Source organism: Orcinus orca, chromosome 3 (assembly GCF_937001465.1).
Source record: "Orcinus orca chromosome 3, mOrcOrc1.1, whole genome shotgun sequence".
In the NCBI taxonomy this organism is placed as follows: domain Eukaryota; kingdom Metazoa; phylum Chordata; class Mammalia; order Artiodactyla; family Delphinidae; genus Orcinus; species Orcinus orca.
In genome coordinates, this window is record NC_064561.1 from 82027112 (window position 1) to 82033136 (window position 6025).

Sequence of the window (6025 nt, forward strand, 5' to 3'; positions counted from 1 at the left end):
AGAACTCATATTCCCTGCTTGAGTGCCAAGGATTCACACACATCTCCCAGAAATAACCAATCATTTTTAGGGTGAGTCCAGTTTAAATACATAGTTTAAAAGAAAATGGTCTCTAAATCTGAAAATATACCCACTCTTTGCAATACTAAAAATGACACCTCAAGGTTCATCTCTGCTTTCAGAGTGATGGTGATTTCAAAGGTTTTGTTCAAGAACAGTGGGGGAATATATGCTATTTATTCATGTCTACAACATGCCCTATAGCTCCCCATCCCATACCCCATATAAATATCCTTCTTCCCTTGGCAAATAACATCTTCTAACATACCACATAATTTACTTATTTATTATAGCATTGTCTCTCTCTCCCCCATTGAGAATGTGATCTCCACTGGGACAGGGGTCTTGCCTTTCTTATTCACTAATGGATCCCAAAGATCCAGAACAATGCTTGACGTATAATAGTCATTCAATATATATTTTTTAAATCAATGAGTGAAAAATCAGATGGTGGTACTTTTGCTAAAACAACAGAAAACCTATTATTAATGGAAATTAATGTTTTCATCTTTAGAAACAAAAAATAACAACTTTCAAATTATTCTCTCCAACTTTATTTTATTTTATTTTTTAACAAGTCTGGCACCAGAGTTTAGGACTTTTAATTTGTCCCAAAGTTGCTAAAGCAAAAATCATGATAAAACATTCTGCTTTCCTTTACAACCCCCCAATGGAAAAAAACCAAAACCAAAAAACTCCGCAGGAAAAAAATGGTTTTGTACATGGGAGGAAACAATATAAATTCAAAACTTACAGATAAGGGTTAGCTGTATCACTCATCTGTTTAAAAAGTTTATACGAATATCCAGTCAACACCATCAGGGTTATCTCCCTTGAAATGTTATCTATACGGATTTCCAAGTAGACCACAGGGCTGTATACTGTCTTGGAATGTCCTCAGAAGGCTCCGTCATTGAGCAGGTAACAGAGGAAAAACCTCAGGGTCCTTTCTTTCAAATGGAAGAGGGAAAGACAGGGGTAGAAGAAACTATTCAAACTTCGTCTTCTTTCCTTGTGGCTTGTGGTCTCTTCCTCCTCCTCTGCCTCCTCGGAAGCCTCCTCGCCCTCCAAAGCCTCGCCGGCCTCTGCCACCAAATCCACCTCGGCCACCGAAGCCACCTTCACCCTTAGGCTTGGCCCAGTCCAAAGTAACTATGTTTCCTCAATTTCACCATCTTCCATGGCCTCCTTGGCAGCTTTGGCATCTTCCTCACTGTTGAAGTCTACAAAACCAAACCCCTTGGAGGATCCAGTCTCCCGGTCAGTGACTATCCTTGCACGAATAGAGCCGTCAGACGACTCCTTTAATGTCTCTTCTGTAGTATCCTCAGATAGACCTTTGACAAACAGAGTTTTAGATGGCTAGCTTCTTGCATTAGGTGATCCCCTGGGTCCTCGCAACTCCAGCCTGATGGCTCTGCCCTCAATTTCCCTTTTATTACATGAATTTAAAGCTTCTTTAGCATCTTCAAATGAAGCAAATTCTATAAATGCATACCCTTTCGATTTGCCATTTTGGTTCTGGGGCACTTTGATAAATGTTGCCTTCTCAAATACTTCCTGAAGAGTTTCTTCCGTTGCACTACAGGAGAGGTTGCTTTAAACCAGGGTTTTTGATTCACCACTCCAAGTGCTATTCTTTCCACCTCTATAGTCTTGACTTTGACCTTTCTCTCTGGTATAGTACAGGGAAGTGGATCGCCCATCTATCTGTTCCCTGCTTTTCTTCCAAGGTTTTCTCTGCATCAGCTTCTGTCTTAAATTCAATGTAAGCAATCCCTTTATTCTTTCCATCCCTGCTGACTAATCTGATATCCACAGCATCTTCAAACCCTTCTTTTAATTCTTCCTAAGTAACTTTATAAGACAGATTTTTAGCCAAAAGTGTTCTCGCATCTCAATCTTTCTTACTGTCTTTTCCCTTTGGTTTTTCTAGTTTAATTTCATTGCCAAAGACTTTTAAACCAGTGAGTTCCAAGGCTTTTTCCAGGTCTTCAGCAGATTCAAAATCCACGTAGCCAAACTTCCTAGACACACCAATTCTGACATCAACAACTGCAAGACCATTTTTAGCAAAAATGTCACTGATACCTGTTTTCAATTCAGGAGCAGATTTACTGAAGTTCAGGTTTCCAACAAAGAGATTGAAAGATGTAGTTGGTTCTGTGGCTTCCACTTTCTGTTTCTTGGCTTCAGGAGCTGCTTCTTGTTTGGCCATTTCCTTCTTTCGTTTTCCAGGTGCTTCTTTGACAAGTTCTTCCTCCTCTTCCTCCTCCTCTTCCTCGTCGTCATCCTCTTCCTCCTCTTCGACTTCATCCTCATCGTCATTCTCTTCATCTTCATCTTCAGCAGTGCTCTTTGCCTTCACAAGAGCAGCTTTTGCTGGAGCTTTCTTTCCTTTGGCTGGTGCAGTCTCCATAGCTGCTTCTTCAGAGTGATCTTCGTCATCCTCATCATCGTCTTCATCATCATCTTCATCCTCATCATCCTCACCTTCATCCTCATCCTCATCATCTTCATCCTCATCATCCTCACCATCGTCTTCATCATCATCTTCATCCTCGTCATCCTAACCTTCATCCTCATCATCCTCATCCTCATCCTCATCATCCTCACCATCGTCTTCATCATCATCTTCATCCTCGTCATCCTCATCATCTGAGGCAGGAGCAGCAGCTGCTTTCATCACTGCTGGCTCGAATTCATCCTCATCCTCCTCTTCACTGTCGTCTTCATCTTCCTCATCACTGTCTTCCTTCTTGACATTCTTGCCATTCTTTGCTCCCTTGGCTGGAGTGGCTGCTCCCTTCTTACCAGGGGTTGCTGCCAATGCTTTGCCTGGTGTGGCTCCCTTTTTGCCAGGTGTTGCTACTGCTTTGGCAGGTGTAACTGTCTTCCTGGCTGGTGTAGCAGCTGCCTTTTTGCCAGGGGTGACAACTGCTTTCTTTGCCGGTGTGCCAACTGTAACCTTTTTTGTTGGGGAAACCATCATCTTCTTTGCTGGAGTTGCGGTAGCCTTTCTGCCTTTTTTCTGAGGGATAACAACCTCTTCCACTGCTATCATCCTCTTCATCTTCTGACATTTCCTCATCTTCACTATCTTCTTCTACCTCCTTTGGGGGAGGAGCCATTTTCTTGGGGTCACCTTGATTTTTACCAGCCTTTGCAAGTTTTACCATGGTGGCGGCTTATGACGGCAGAGTGTGTGGCGAGCGAGTGGCGCAGATGAGCCCAGAGGAAGTGAAGCAACGTCGATGGTGGCCGCTGATCGCAGAGCTCGTATGCTTGGCTGCAAGCTAGAGCTCGAGACTCTCTCCAACTTTAGAAGGCAAAATTTCATGTCTTCAGGCACTTGTTGTACCAATTTTTTAAAAATATTGTCACTTTTGACCAAGAATACACAATAGAGAAAGTAGTGATTGGAAACAAAAAGAATCTAAATAAAAAGACAGAGATATCAACACTCACCACCACATGAGGATGAGATGGCCCTGGAGGCAGAAACCATTCCACACTGGCCCAGAAAGATGCCAGAAATGAAATGCATGCTTCATAAATGTTTACTGAATACATGAGTGAGCAAATGAATGAATAAATGAATACACAAAGAAATAGCATTCTAATGATGTAAAAAAAAGTCATGTGTGAGAATGTTCTTGGAAATCCTGAAGAGTCAATGCCTTCCCACGGAGAAGTAAACCTCTTCAAGGTGGCTTAGGATTGGAGGTCAGGAGAGGACTTTGGATAATGAAATCGTTCTAGAAAATTCAAATTACCCTGGAGATGTACTAATCATACAAACCTGAATCTTAATGATACCTAAGAGAAGAAAGAAGTAAAACCGAACCCACGGGTTTGTTCACCGCCATCTAGTATATCGGCCATTCGTACATTGCCAACTTGTCTTTCTCCATCTCCCAACTAAGCAATCCTGAATTTGAGTGTGGGGTGTGTGTCAAGGAAAACAACAAATCTTAAAAGTCTGCCAGATGCACTCCTTTACATTGTTCCAGGCAAAGAATCCCATTTCTTTTGTTCAGTGGCCATCACTGCCCCACTTACATTAGAGTGCCAGATGAAGGCTATTCTGTGACTGTGATTCAGAATTCCTGGCATTTACTACCCAGTTAATTGTAGCTTCCAATTAGTCTCTCCTGATAAGGAGAGGCAATGTTTGCTCACCGATGTGATCTTGTGCTACACACAAATTGGTGTGCAGAAACAGATTACTGCTTTGTGCTGCTGCAGCATCTTACTAAACTAAACCTGAAATTCAGATGGGAGTTTTTAGCCCTGGTTTGCTTAGTATTGCTTCAACCTTAATTTTGCAATTTACCACAAATCAGTGCTTACAGGGAAGGAGTGAGTCTTCCTTGGTGTGCCCTCTCTGCTTAATTTTTCTGGGCCTTCCCTAACAGCTTTGGTATTTCACAGGAAGACACATTTTATTAAATGGAGCCTTTGTGTCCTACGTACATATATATGGATTCCACGACAATTTTACAGCTCTTTCAAAACCCAGTTTCAAGGGCGTTTAAGCAGGGAATATGAGTTTCATGAGCAATCAGTGTCTGAACAAGCCCTCCAGGTGATTCTGCTGCAAGGTCAAATTTAAAGTCCTTTAAAGATTCAAAGGTCATTGAGGAATATTGCCAAAGACCAGTGGTTCCCAAACTTCAATGCATCAAAATTATCTGAAGGGCTTGTTAAGACCCTGATTGCTGAGCCCCATCTCCAAGTTTCTGATTCAGTAGGTCTGGGATGCTGGCCAGGAATATGCATCTTTCAGTTCCCAAGTGATGCTGATACTGCTGGTCTGGGGACCACATTGTGAAAAACACTACAGAAAATTTAATCATTTACTTCTTTGCAATCTCTTGTAGCATTATTCCAGTGTTGAACTTTGGATGTAAAACAAAATCTAACAGGATCTTGGACCTCAGAAGAGTTCCATGGTCTCAAAATTTTAAATTTATAGAACTAAATGGAAAAACACTGAAGGTTTTAAGAGGTCAGAGGGAGACTTGTTTCTGATGCTCTGACTTTGAGAGAAATCTTGGGTATGAAGTAATCTGGAAATGCACTGTACGTTTGTACGGGACAGTACACAGATCTCTACTTCAATTTTTTGCCAGGCAGTTTGTATTAGAGAGGTTCATCTGTCCCCTAAAAAGAACAACTGTAGCACTAAAGGACTAGAAAGAATAAAGTATCAGAGATTGAGAAGATGAGCCTGGTTGCCATTTTATCACTGACTTGCCCGGTGAGCAAATGTTTAACCTCCCTAGAAATCAGTTTCTCCTCTGTAAAATTCATTTAACAAATGTGCATTGACTCATCCATATGCAGAACACCAAACTTCATCCTGTTGAAGAGACAAAGATAAATTAGACATCTTTCCTGAAGATAGACATGCATATAAATAGCTGCAGTATATGGTAGAAAGTGAGAATGCCACTGAAAAAAGCACCATAATACTATGAAATGATGGTTCCTATCCCTACATCTTAATGATTCTTCCATTTTCTAGGCCCTGGCCTTGATAATTTAGAGTCATCGTCTCCTTTCTTCCCAATTTCCACAAGCGCCTCAAAGTCCCATTGATCATCCCTTTGAAATTCCTCTCAGCATCGTTTCCTATCCTCCTCACAGCCTCAAGTCCTTCTCAGACCTTGTCACTTTACTCCACAATTTCTGCAGTACCAGAAACACAACTCTGGATGCCTGCCATCATCTTTCTTTCCAGGACCTCCTATAGCCTGTTACTAGATTCATCTTTCAAAAGAGGAGCTTGCATCCTCCTATCACAACTCTGCCTTTATCAGTTCCTGCTAGACTGCTCCACCTAGCATTCAGGCACCCTCCAAGTGCGTCCCTCTCCCATCCACCACAGCCTGCCTTTCCTCCCAAGCACTACTTCTCTCTCCTTCTAGACCTGGTCCCTCCTGTCTCACCAACACACTCC

General features: G+C 42.0%; 1 pseudogene; it reads right to left on the minus strand.

Moving 5' to 3' along the window:
• Positions 1-612: 612 nt before the first annotated feature.
• Positions 613-3254, minus strand: LOC101286866 (nucleolin-like; annotated as a pseudogene).
• Between the last annotated feature and the right edge of the window lie 2771 nt (positions 3255-6025).